Here is a 15,530-nt window from a genome sequence, read left to right on the forward strand (position 1 = left end):
ATGAACTTATTGGATGTACAAGATTGGTTAAAAACCCTTATTGGACTAGAATAAGCCTAAGGAGGACGAAAAGGTCCAAAATGTTTATCCAATGACACAAATGAACTTATTGGATGGACAAGATTGGTTAAAAACCGTTAAAAACCGTTATTGGATTAGAATAAGCTTAGGGAGGATGAAAATGACCTAAATGTTAATCCAATGACACAAATGAACTTATTGGATGTACAAGATTGGTTAAAAACCCTTATTGGACTAGAATAAGCCTATGGAAGATGAAAATGACCTAAATGATAATCCAATGAAACAAACGAACTTATTAGATGGAGAAGATTGGTTAAAACCCTAATTAGACTAGAATAATCCTAGGGAGGATGAAAATGACCTAAATGTTAATCCAATGACACAAACATACCTATTGGATGGACAAGTTTGGTTAAAAACCCTAATTGGACTAGAATAAGCCTAGGGAGGACGAAAATGAGCTAAATGATAATCCCATGACACAAAGACAGCTATTGGATGTACAAGTTTGTTTAAAAATCCTAATTCGACAAGAATAAGCCTAGGAATCACAAAAATAACCTAAAAGGTAATCCAATGACACAAATGAACTTATTGGATGTACAAGATTGGTTAAAACCCAAAATTAGACTAGAATAAGCCAATGAAGGACGAAAATGACTTAAAATTTAATCGAAAGACACAAACTCACCTATTGGATTCACAAGATTGGTTAAAAACCCTAATTGGACTAGAAAAAACCTACGGAGGATGAAAATGACATAAATGTTAATCCTATTACACAAACACACCTATTTGATGCACAAGATTGGTTAAAAACCCTAATTGGACTAGAATTATCCCAAGGAAGACGAAAATGTCCAAAATATTAATCCAATGACACAAATGAACTTCTTTGATGCACAAGATTGGTTAAAAACCCTAATTGAACTATAATAAGCTTAGTGAAGATGAAAATGACTTAAATGTTAATACAGTGACACAAATGAACTTATTGGATGCACAAGATTGGTTAAAAACCCTAATTGGACTAGAATAAGCCTAAGGAGGACGAAAAGGTCCAAAATGTTTATCCAATGACACAAATGAACTTATTGGATGCACATGATTTGTTAAAAACCTTAATTGGACTAGAATAATCCTATGAAGGATGAAAATGACCTAAATGTTAATCCAATGACACAAACGTACCTATTGGACGCACAGGTTTGGTTAAAAACCCTAATTGGACTAGAATAAGCCTAGGGAAGACGAAAATGAGCTAGATGACAATCCAATGACACAAAGACAGCTATTGGATGTACAAGATTGGTTAAAAACCCTAATTCGACAACAATAAGCCTAGGGATGACGAAAATGACCTAAAAGGTAATCCAATGACACAAATGAGTTTATTGGATGCACAAGATTGGTTAAAAACCCTAATTGCACTAGAAAAAGCCTAGGGAGGATGAAAATGACATAAATGTTAATCCTAGTACACAAACAGACCTATTGGATGCACAAGATTGGTTAAAAACCCTAATTGAATAGAATTAGCCCAAGGAAGACGAAAATGACCTAAATGTTATTCCAACGACACATGAGAATTTATTGGATGCACAAGTTTGGTTAAAAACCCTAATTGGACTAGAATAAGCCTAGGGAGAACGAAAAGGTCCAAAATGTTAATCCAATAACACAAATGAACTTATTGGATACACATGATTGGTTAAAAACCCTAATTGGACAAGAATAAGCTTAGGGAGGACGAAAATGACCTAAAAAATTAATCAAATGACACAAATGAACTTATTGGATCCACAAGATTGGTTAAAAGCCATAATTGGACTAGAATAAGCCTAGGGAAGACGAAAATGAGCTAAATGATAATCAAATAACACAAAGATACCTATTAGATCCACAAAATTAATTAAAAACCCTAATTGGAAAAGAATAAGCCTATGGATGACGAAAATGACCAAAATTTTAATCCAACGACACAAACGAACTTATTGGATGCACAAGATTGGTTAAAATCCTTAATTGAACTAGAATAAGCCTAGGGAGGACGAAAATGACTTAAATGTTAATCCAATGACACAAACTCACCTATTGGATGCACAAGATTGGTTAAAAACCCTAATTGGACTTGAAGAAGCCTAGGGAGGATTAAAATAACCTAAATGTTAATCCAGTTACAGAAACACGCCTATTGGATGCACAAGATTGGTTAAAATCCCTAATTGGACTAGAACAAGCCTAGGTAGGACAAAAATGACCAAAATGTTAATCCTATGACACAAACACACCTATTGTATGCACAAAATTGGTTAAAAATCCTAATTACTTAAGAATAAGCCTACGGAGGACGAAAATGACTTAAATTTTAATCCAACGACACAAATGAATTTATTTGATGCACAAGATTGGTTAAAAACCCTAATTGGACTCGAATAAACCTAGGGAGGACAAAAATGACCTAAATGTTAATCGAATGACACAAATGAACTTATTTGAGGCAAAAGATAGGTTAAAAAACGTAATTGGAGTAGAATAAGCTTAGGGAGAACGAGAATGACCTAAATGTTAATCCAATGACACAAATGAACTTATTGGATGCACTAGATTGGTTAAAAACCATAATTGGACTAGAATAATCCTAGGGAGGATGAAAATGACCTAAATGATAATACAATGACACAAACATACCTATTGGATGCACAATATTGGTTAAAAATCCTAATTGCTTAAGAATAAGCCTATGGAGAACGAAAATGACTTAAAGTTACTCCAATGACAAAAATGAACTAATTGGATGCACAAAATTGGTAAAAATCCTAATTGCACTAGAATAAGTCTAGTAAGCATTAAAATGACCTAAATGTTAATTCAATTACACGAACACACCTAATTGATGCACAAGATTGGTTAAAAACCCTAATTTTACTAGAACAAACCTAGGTAGGACGAAAATGTTAATCCTATGACACAAACACACCTATTGTAGGGACAAGATTGGTTAAAAACCATAATTGGACTAGAATTAGCCCAGAGAGGAAGAAAATGACCTAAATGTTAATTCAATGACACAAATGAACTTATTGAATGCACAAGATTTTTTAAAAACCCTAAATGCACATGAATAATCCTAGGGTGGACGAAAATGACCTAAATGTTATTCCAATGACACATATGAACTTATTCGATGCACAAGATTGGTTAAAAACCCTAATTGGACTAGAATAAGCCTAAGGAGGACGAAAAGGTCCAAAATGTTAATCCAATGACACAAATGAACTTATTGGATACACATGATTGGTTAAAAACCCTAATTGGACTAGAATAAGTCTAGGGAGGACGAAAATGACCTAAAAAAATAATCCTATGACGCAAATGAACTTATTGGATGCACAAGATAGTCGACGTGCAAATCGACTTGTCTATTGTAAATTAAGAAATTTAGAGAGAACATCGATGTCTCAATCGATTTTCTACAGAGATCATATTTCATTTTGATCCATTATACCAAGTTTCATTCTAATATAGAAGAAACATTCCTTGGGTAGGGCTTTGGTAAAGATATCAGCTAATTTATGAGATGTATTAATATATTCAAGCTTGATATTACCATTTTGGTATTGATCCCTAATGAAATGATGTCTAATCTCTATATGCTTTGTTCTTGAGTGCATAACAGGATTCTTTGTGTTATTTATGGCACTAGTGTTGTTACACATTATTGGCACAGTTCCAAGATCAACACCAAAGTCAGAAAGGTGTTGTTTCATCCATAATATTTGTGCACAACAACTTCCAACAGCTACATATTCAGCCTCAGCTGTTGAAAGTGCCACACTATTTTACTTCTTGCTATGCCAGGATACAAGTGAATTCCCTAATAAATGGCAAGTACCAGATGTACTTTTTCTGTCTAATTTGCAACCAGCAAAATCAGAATCAGAATAACCAACAAGAGTGCAAGTTGATCCCTTAGGATACCATAAGCCTAGATTTTTGGTTCCTATTAGATATTTGAAAATTCTTTTGACTGCACTTAGATGGGATTCCTTAGGATTAGCTTGATATCTTGCACACATGCAGACACTAAACATAATGTCAGGTCTACTAGCTGTAAGGTATAATAAAGATCCTATCATGCCTCTAAACATGGTCATATCCACAGATTTTCCCTTTTCATCTTTATCCAAATGACAAGCTTGACTCATGGGTGTATCAATAAGTTTAAATTTATCAAAGCCAAACTTCTTTAAAAGATCATTATAGTACTTGATTTGGCTTAGGAAAATACCATTCTTGCTTTGATTGATTTGAAATCCTAAGAAGAAGGTTAATTCTCCCATTATGGACATTTCAAATCTTCCTTATATTATATTTTCAAATTCTTTGCAAAGCTTACTGTTTGTGGATCCAAAAATTTTGTCATCAACATAAATTTGGACAAGCAGAATGTCTTTTCTCTTTTTCTTTATAAAGAGTGTTTTATCAACATTTCCTCTTAAAAAATTTTGTTGTATGAGGAAATTGCTGAGCTTTTCATACCAAGCTCTTGGAGCTTGTTTTAACCCAAAGAGAGCTTTTGTTAGTTTATAAACATGATTTGGAAAAGCAGGATCCTCAAATCCTGGAGTTTGACTAACATAAACCTGCTCTTGGATATCTCCATTTAGAAAAGCACTTTTTACATCCATTTGATACAATTTAAAATCCATGATACAAGCATAAGCAAGCAAAATCCTAATTGCTTCTAATCTGGCTACAGGAGCATAAGTCTCATCATAATCAATACCTTCTTCCTGGTTGTAGCCTTTAGCAACTAGTCTAGACTTATTTCTTGTTATTACTCCATTCTCATCCATCTTATTCCTAAACACCCATCTAGTTCCAATAATATGTTTGTTTTCTGGTTTAGGAACTAAGATCCATACTTTGTTTCTCTCAAATTGATTAAGCTCTTCTTGCATGGCAATTATCCAATCATTGTCCAAGAGAGCTTCTTTTATATTCTTAGGTTCTACTTGAGAAACGAAAGCTGTGAAATTACAGAATTGTCTAAGGGATTTTCTAGTAGCAACCCCTATAGAGATTTCTCCTATGATGTTGTCAATAGGATGGTTTTTGTTGAATTTCCATTCCTTAGGTAAGTCATCTTCCATTATAGGTTCTATGTAATCAATGTCAGTTGGAGGTAATGTTTCATGTGGTTCTTTTGGATCTGATTCTACAAATTCATCAAGAGAATCAACAACTATAAGAGGGGTACTGTTCAAGTTTTTGGTAAACATTTCATCAAATTTTACATGAACAGATTCCTCTATAGTTTTAGTTCTTTTATTGTAGATCCTATAGGCCTTACTAGATTGTGAATATCCTAGAAAAATTTCCTCATCTGCCTTAGAGTCAAATTTTCGTAGATGCTCTTTTCCATTATTCAGTATAAAACACTTGCATCCAAAGACTCTAAAATAGGCAATATTTGGTTTTCTACCTTTGTATATTTCATAGGGTGTTTTTCTAAGGATAGGCCTAATTAGAACTCTATTCATCACATGAGTAGTTGTGTTTATTGCATCAGCCCAAAAGTATTTTGAAAGCTTAGAGTCATTAATCATTGTTCTAGCCAGTTCTTCTAGAGCTCTATTCTTCCTTTCTACAACTCCATTTTGTTGTGGAGTTCTTGGGGCTGAGTAAATGTGATGAATTCCGTTTTGATCACAATAATTATCGAAAGATTTATTTTGAAATTCTCCACAATGATCACTCTTAATGGAAACTATTTTTTGATTCTTCTCATTTTGAACTTGATTAGCAAATTTTTTGAAAATTGAGAAGGCATCACTTTTGTGAGACAAAAATAAGTCCATGTATATCTAGAGAAATCATCAACTAAAACAGAGCCATAAAGATTTCCTCCAAAACATTTTACTTGAGAGGGACCAAATAGATCCATGTGAATCAATTGTAGAACTCTATTAGTTTGTACTAAGTCTATTGGTGGGAAAGAGGACTTGATTAATTTACTTTTCTCACAAGAGTCACATAATTTGTCCTTAGTAAATTTTCTATTTGGAAGACTTAGCACTAGTTGTTTGCTAACAAGTTTGTTAAGATGGTTTATATGTATGTGAGCTATTCTCTTGTGCCATAACCAATCTTCATCAGATTTAGATAACAAACAGCAAACATTATTTGCAGGCAAAGAGTCAAGATCAATCATGTATATATATTATTTACCCTTTCACCTACCAATTTTAAGCTATCATCTTCCTTGTGCTCAAGTGTACAAGTATGTGATGTAAAATATACCTGGTAGCCTTTATTGCAAAGCTGACTAATGCTAAGCAGATTGTGTTTCAAACCTTTTACATAGAGAACATCCTTGATTACCGTTGTTGATTCACTCCCTATGTCTCCAGCACCAAGTATTTTGCCTTTGTTGTTGACACAAATGAGCTTATTGGATGCACAAGAATGGTTAAAAACCCTAATTGGACTAGAATAAGCCTAGGGAGGACGAAAATGAGCTAAATGACAATCCAATGACACAAAGACGGCTATTGGAAGTAATAGATTGGTTAAAAACCCTAATTCGACAAGAATAAGCCTATGGATGACGAAAATGACCTAAAAGGTAATCCAATAACACAAATGAGTTTATTGGATGCACAAGAATGGTTAAAAACCCTAATGGGACTAGAAAAAGCCTAGGGAGGATGAAAAAGACATAAATGTTAATCCTATTACACAAACACACCTATTGGATGCACAAGATTGGTTAAAAACCCTAATTGGACAAGAATTAGCCAAGGAAGACGAAAATGACCTAAATGTTAATCCAATGACACAAATGAACTTCTTTGATGCACAAGATTGGTTAAAAACCCTAATTGGACTAGAATAAACCTAGGGAGGATGAAAAATGACCAAAATGTTAATCGAATGACACAAATGAACTTATTGGAGGCAATAGATTGGTTAAAAATCTTAATTGGAGTAGAATAAGCTTAGGGAGGACGAAAATGAACTAAATGTTAATCCAATGACACAAATGAACTTATTTGATGTACTAGATAGGTTAAAAACCCTTATTGGACTAGAATAAGCCTATGGAGGATGAAAATGACCTAAATGTTAATCCGATAACACAAATGAACTTATTGGATGCACAAGATTGGTTAAAAACCCTAATTGGACAAGAATAAGCTTAGGGAGGACGAAAACGACCTAAATGTTAATCCAATGACACAAATGAACTTATTGGATTGACAAGATTGGTTAAAAACCCGAATTGGACTAGAATATGCCTAAGGATGACGAAAATGACCTAATTCTTAATCCAAAGACACAAACACACCTATTGGATGCACAAGATTGGTTAAAAACTCTAATTGGCCAAGAATAAGCCTAGCGAGGACAAAAATGACCTAAAAAATTAATCAATTGACACAAATGAACTTATTGGATGCAAAAGATTGGTTAAAAACCCTAATTGGATTAGAATAAGCCTAAGGAGGAAGAAAATGACCTAAATGTTAATCCAATGACACAAACATACCTATTGTATGCACAAGTTTAGTTAAAAACCCTAACTAGAGTAGAGTAAGCCTTGGGAAGACGAAAATGAGCTAAATGATAATCAAATAACACAAAGATACCTATTAGATGCACAAGATTAGTTAAAAACCCTAATTGGAAAAGAATAAGCCTATGGATGACGAAAATGACCAAAATTTTAATCCAACGACACAAACGAACTTATTGGATGCACAAGATAGGTTAAAACCCTTAATTGGACTAGAATAAACCAAGGATGGACGAAAATGACTTAAATGTTAATCCAATGACACAAACTCACCTATTGGATGCACAAGATTGATTAAAAACCCTAATTGGACTAGAAAAAGCCTAGGGAGGATTAAAATGACCTAAATGTTAATCCAATTACAGAAACCCACCTATTGGATGCACAAGATTGGTTAAAAACCCTAATTGGATTAGAATAAGCCTTAGGAGGAAGAAAATGACCTAAATGTTAATTCAATAACACAAACATACCTATTGTATAATCCAATGACACAAACATACCTATTGTATAATCCAATGACACAAACATACCTACCAAGACTAGAATAAACCTAGGGAAGACGAAAATGAGCTAAATGATAATCAAATAACAAAAAAATACCTATTAGATGCACAAGATTAGTTAAAAAGCCTAATTGGAAAAGAATAAGCCTATGGATGACGAAAATGACCAAAAATTTTAGATCCAACGACACAAACGAACTTATTGGATGCACAAGATTGGTTAAAAAAGATAGGTTAAAAAACGTAATTGGACTAGAATAAGCTTAGGGAGAACGAAAATGACCTAAATGTTAATCCAATGACACAAATGAACTTATTCGCGGTACAAGATTGGTTCAAAACCCTTATTGGACTAGAATAAGCCTAGTGGGGATGAAAATAACCTAAATGTTAATCCAATGACACAAACATACTTATTGGATGCACAAGATTGGTTAAAATCCTAATTGCACTAGAATAAGTCTAGGAAGCATTAAAATGACCTAAATGTTAATCCAATGATACAAACACACCTAATTGATGCATAAGATTAGTTAAAACCCCTAATTTTACTAGAACAAGCTTAGGTAGGACAAAAATGACATAAATGTTAATCCTATGACACAAACACACCTATTGCATGCACAAGATTGGTTAAAAACCCTAATGGACTAGAATAAGGCTAGGGAGGACGAAAATGACCTAAATGTTAATCAAATGACACAAATGAATTTATTGAATGCACAAGATTTGTCAAAAACCTTAAATGGACTAGAATAAGGCTAGGGTGGACGAAAATGACCAAAATGTTATTCCAACGACACATTTGAATTTATTGGATGCACAAGTTTGGTTAAAAACCCTAATTGGACTAGAATACGCCTAGCGAGGACGAAAATGAGCTAAATAATAATCCAATGACACAAACACAGCTATTGGATGTACAAGATTGGTTAAAAACCCTAATTCGACAATAATTAACCTAGGGATGACGAAAATGACCTAAAAGGTAATCCAATGACACAAATGAAATTATTGGATGCACAACATTTGTCAAAACCCCAAATTAGACTAGAATAGGCCTATGGAGGACGAAGATGACTTAAATGTTAATCCAATGACACAAACTCACCAATTGGATGCACAAGATTGGTTAAAAATCCTAATTGGAATAGAAAAAGCCTAGGGAGGATGAAAATGACATAAATGTTAATCCTATTACACAAATAAACCTATTGGATGCACAAGATTGGTTAAAAACCCTAATTGGACTAGAATTAGCCCACGGAGGATGAAAATGACCTAAATGTTAATCCAATGACACAAATGAACTTCTTTGATGCACAAGATTGGTTAAAAACCCTAATTGGACTAGAATAAGCTTAGGGCGAATGAAAATTACTTAAATGTTAATCCAATGACACAAATGAACTTATTGGATGTACAAGATTGGTTGAAAACCCTAATTGGACGAGAATAAGCTTAAGGAGGACGAAAATGACCTAAATGTTAATCCAATGAGACAAATGAACTTATTGGATGGACAAGATGGTTAAAATCCCGAATTGGACTAGAATAAGCCTTGGGAGGATGAAAATGAGCTAAATCTTAATCCAATGACACAAATACACCTATTGGATACACAAGATTGGTTAAAAACTGTAATTGGAAAAGAATAAGCCTAGAGAGGACAAAATGACCTAAAACATTAATCCTATGACACAAATGAACTTATTGGATGCACAAGATTGGTTAAAAACCCTAATTGGACTAGAATAAGCCTAGGGAGGATGAAAATGACCTAAATGTTAATCCAATGACACAAACATACCTATTGGATGCACAAGTTTAGTTAAAAACCCTAATTGGACAAGAATAAGCCTAGGGAAGACGAAAATGAGCTAAATGATAATCAAATTACAGAACGATACCTATTGGATGAACAAGATTAGTTAAAAAGCCTAGTTGGAAAAGAATAAGCCTAGGGATGACGAAAATGACCTAAAATTTAATCCAATGGCACATATGAACTTATTGGATGCACAAGATTGGTTAAAAACCCTAATTGGACTAGAATAAGCCCAGGGAGGACGAAAATGACCTAAAAGTTAATCCAATGACACAAATGAACTTATTGGATGCACAAGATTGGTTAAAAACCATAATTGGACTAGAAAAAGCCTAGGGAGGATGAAAATGACATAAATGTTAATCCAATGACACAAACATACCTATTTGATGCACAAATTTAGTTAAAAACCCTAATTTGACTAGAATAGGCCTAGGGAAGACGAAAATGAGCTAAATGATAATCAAATAACACCAAGATACCTATTGGATGCACAAGATTAGTTAAAAAACCTAATTGGAAAAGAATAAGCCTATGGATGACGAAAATGACCTTAATTTTAATCCAACGACCCAAATGAACTTATTGGATGCACAAGATTGGTCAAAACCCCTAATTAGACTAGAATAAGCCTAGGGAGGACGAAAATGACTAAAATGTTAATCCAATGACACAAACTCACCTATTGGATGCACAAGATTGGTTAAAAACCCTAATTGGACTAGAAAAAGCCTAGGGAGGATGAAAATGACCTAAATGTTAATCCAATTACAGAAACACACCTATTGGATGCACAAGATTGGTTAAAATCCCTAACTGGACTAGAACAAGCCTAGGTAGGACGAAAATGACCAAAATGTTAATCCTATGAGACAAACACACCTATTGTATGCAAAAAAATTGCTTAAAAACCCTAATTGGACTAGAATTAGCCCAGGGAGGACGAAAATGACCTAAATTTTAATCCAATGACACAAATGAATTTATTTGATGCACAAGACTGGTTAAAAACCCTAATTGGACTCGAATAAACCTAGGGCGGACGAAAATTACCTAAACGTTAATCGAAAGACACAAATGAACTTATTGGAGCCAAAAGATTGGTTAAAACCCCTTATTGGACTAGAATATCCTTAGGGAGGACGAAGATGACCTAAATGTTAATCCAATGACACAAATGAACTTATTCGAGGTACAAGATTGGTTAAAAACCCTTATTGGACTAGAATAAGCCTAGGGAGGATGAAAATGACCTAAATGTTAATCCAATGACACAAATGAACTTATTGGATGGACAAGATTGGTTAAAAGTCCGAATTGGACTAGAATAAGCCTTGGGAGGATGAAAATGAGCTAAATCATAATCCAATGACACAAACACACCTATTGGATGCACAAGATTGGTTAAAAACTCTAACTAGACAAGAATAAGCCTAGAGAGGACAAAAATAACCTAAAATATTAATCAAATGACATAAATGAACTTATTGGATGCACAAGATTGGTTAAAAACTCTAACTAGACAAGAATAAGCCTAGAGAGGACAAAAATAACCTAAAATATTAATCAAATGACATAAATGAACTTATTGGATGCACAAGATTGGTTAAAAACTCTAACTAGACAAGAATAAGCCTAGAGAGGACAAAAATAACCTAAAATATTAATCAAATGACATAAATGAACTTATTGGATGCACAAGATTGGTTAAAAACTCTAACTAGACAAGAATAAGCCTAGAGAGGACAAAAATAACCTAAAATATTAATCAAATGACATAAATGAACTTATTGGATGCACAAGATTGGTTAAAAATCCTAATTGGACTAGAATAAGCCTATGGAGGACGAAAATGACTTAAATGTTAATCCAATGACACAAACATACTAATTGGATGCACAAGATTGGTTAAAATCCTAATTGCACTAGAATAAGTCTAGGAAGCATTAAAATGACCTAAATGTTAATCCAATGATACAAACACACCTAATTGATTCATAAGATTAGTTAAAACCCCTAATTTTACTAGAACAAGCTTAGGTAGGACAAAAATGACATAAATGTTAATCCTATGACACAAACACACCTATTGCATGCACAAGATTGGTTAAAAACCCTAATGGACTAGAATAAGCCTAGGGAGGACGAAAATGACCTAAATGTTAATCCAATGACACAAATGAACTTATTGGATGCACAAGATTGGTTAAAAACCCTAATTGGACAAGAATAAACCTAGGGACAACGAAAATGACCTAAATGTTCATCCAATGACACAAACACACCTATTGGATGCACAAGATTGGTTAAAAACCCTAATTGGACAAGAATAAACCTAGGGACAACGAAAATGACCTAAATGTTCATCCAATGACACAAACACACCTATTGGATGCACAAGATTGGTTAAAAACCCTAATTGGACAAGAATAAACCTAGGGACAACGAAAATGACCTAAATGTTCATCCAATGACACAAACACACCTATTGGATGCACAAGATTGGTTAAAAACCCTAATTGGACAAGAATAAACCTAGGGACAACGAAAATGACCTAAATGTTCATCCAATGACACAAACACACCTATTGGATGCACAAGATTGGTTAAAAACCCTAATTGGACTAGAATTAGTCCATGGAGGATGAAAATGACCTAAATGTTAATCCAATGACACAAATGAACTTCTTTGATGCACAAGATTGGTTAAAAACCCTAATTGGACTAGAATAAGCTTAGGGCGAATGAAAATTACTTAAATGTTAATCCAATGACACAAATGAACTTATTGGATGTACAAGATTGGTTGAAAACCCTAATTGGACGAGAATAAGCTTAAGGAGGACGAAAATGACCTAAATGTTAATCCAATGAGACAAATGAACTTATTGGATGGACAAGATGGTTAAAATCCCGAATTGGACTAGAATAAGCCTTGGGAGGATGAAAATGAGCTAAATCTTAATCCAATGACACAAACACACCTATTGGATACACAAGATTGGTTAAAAACTGTAATTGGAAAAGAATAAGCCTAGACAGGACAAAATGACCTAAAACATTAATCCTATGACACAAATGAACTTATTGGATGCACAAGATTGGTTAAAAACCCTAATTGGACTAGAATAAGCCTAGGGAGGATGAAAATGACCTAAATGTTAATCCAATGACACAAACATACCTTTGGATGCACAAGTTTAGTTAAAAACCTTAATAGGACAAGAATAAGCCTAGGGAAAATGAAAATGAGCTAAATGATAATCAAATTACAGAACGATACCTGTTGGATGAACAAGATTAGTTAAAAAGCCTAATTGGAAAAGAATAAGCCTAGGGATGACGAAAATGACCTAAAATTTAATCCAACGGCACATATGAACTTAATGGATGCACAAGATTGGTTAAAAACCCTAATTGGACTAGAATAAGCCTAGGGAGGACGAAAATGACCTAAAAGTTAATCCAATGACACAAATGAACTTATTGGATGCACAAGATTGGTTAACAACCATAATTGGACTAGAAAAAGCCTAGGGAGGATGAAAATGACATAAATGTTAATCCAATGACACAAACATACCTATTTGATGCACAAATTTAGTTAAAAACCCTAATTGGACTAGAATAGGCCTAGGGAAGACGAAAATGAGCTAAATGATAATCAAATAACACCAAGATACCTATTGGATGCACAAGATTAGTTAAAAAACCTAATTGGAAAAGAATAAGCCTATGGATGACGAAAATGACCTTAATTTTAATCCAACGACCCAAATGAACTTATTGGATGCACAAGATTGGTCAAAACCCCTAATTAGACTAGAATAAGCCTAGGGAGGACGAAAATGACTAAAATGTTAATCCAATGACACAAACTCACCTATTGGATGCACAAGATTGGTTAAAAACCCTAATTGGACTAGAAAAAGCCTAGGGAGGATGAAAATGACCTAAATATTAATCCAATTACACAAACACACCTATTGGATGCACAAGATTGGTTAAAATCCCTAACTGGACTAGAACAAGCCTAGGTAGGACGAAAATGACCAAAATGTTAATCCTATGACACAAACACACCTATTGTATGCAAAAAAATTGGTTAAAAACCCTAATTGGACTAGAATTAGCCCAGGGAGGACGAAAATGACCTAAATTTTAATCCAATGACACAAATGAATTTTTTTGATGCACAAGATTGGTTAAAAACCCTAATTGACCTCGAATAAACCTAGGGAGGACGAAAATTACCTAAACGTTAATCGAAAGACACAAATGAACTTATTGGAGCCAAAAGATTGGTTAAAACCCCTTATTGGACTAGAATATCCTTAGGGAGGACGAAGATGACCAAAATGTTAATCCAATGACACAAATGAACTTATTCGAGGTACAAGATTGGTTAAAAACCCTTATTGGACTAGAATAAGCCTAGGGAGGATGAAAATGACCTAAATGTTAATCCAATGACACAAATGAACTTATTGGATGGACAAGATTGGTTAAAAGTCCGAATTGGACTAGAATAAGCCATGGGAGGATGAAAATGAGCTAAATCATACTCCAATGACACAAACACACCTATTGGATGCACAAGATTGGTTAAAAACTCTAACTGGACAAGAATAAGCCTAGGGAGGACGAAAATGACCTACATGTTCATCCAATGACACAAACATACCTATTGGATGCACAAGATTAGTTAAAAACCCTAATTGAACAAGAAGAAGCCTAGGGAGGACGAAAATGACCTACATGTTCATCCAATGACACAAACATACCTATTGGATGCACAAGATTAGTTAAAAACCCTAATTGAACAAGAAGAAGCCTAGGGAGGACGAAAATGACCTACATGTTCATCCAATGACACAAACATACCTATTGGATGCACAAGATTAGTTAAAAACCCTAATTGAACAAGAAGAAGCCTAGGGAGGACGAAAATGACCTACATGTTCATCCAATGACACAAACATACCTATTGGATGCACAAGATTAGTTAAAAACCCTAATTGAACAAGAAGAAGCCTAGGGAGGACGAAAATGACCTACATGTTCATCCAATGACACAAATGAACTTATTGGAGCCAAAAGATTGGTTAAAACCCCTTATTGGACTAGAATAAGCCTAGGTAGGACGAAAATGACCAAAATGTTAATCCTATGACACAAACACACCTATTGTATGCACAAGATTGGTTAAAAACCCTAATTGGACTAGAATTAGCCCAAAGAGGACGCAAATGACCTAAATGTTAATCCAATGACACACGTTAATTTATTTGATGCACAAGATTGGTTGAAAACCCTGAATGGACTAGAATAAACCTAGGGAGGACGGAAATGACCTCAATGTTAATCCAATGACACAAATGAACTTATTGGAGGCAAATGATTGGTTAAAAACCCTAATTGGACTTGAATAAGCTTAGGGAGGACGAAAATGACCTAAATGTTAATCCAATGACACAAATGAACTTATTCGAGGTACAAGATTGGTTAAAAACTCTAATTGGACCAGAATAAGGCTATGACACAAATGAACTTATTCGAGGTACAAGATTGGTTAAAAACTCTAATTGGA

The sequence above is a fragment of the Cicer arietinum genome, chromosome 5, assembly GCF_000331145.2.
Source record: "Cicer arietinum cultivar CDC Frontier isolate Library 1 chromosome 5, Cicar.CDCFrontier_v2.0, whole genome shotgun sequence".
NCBI lineage: Eukaryota > Viridiplantae > Streptophyta > Magnoliopsida > Fabales > Fabaceae > Cicer > Cicer arietinum.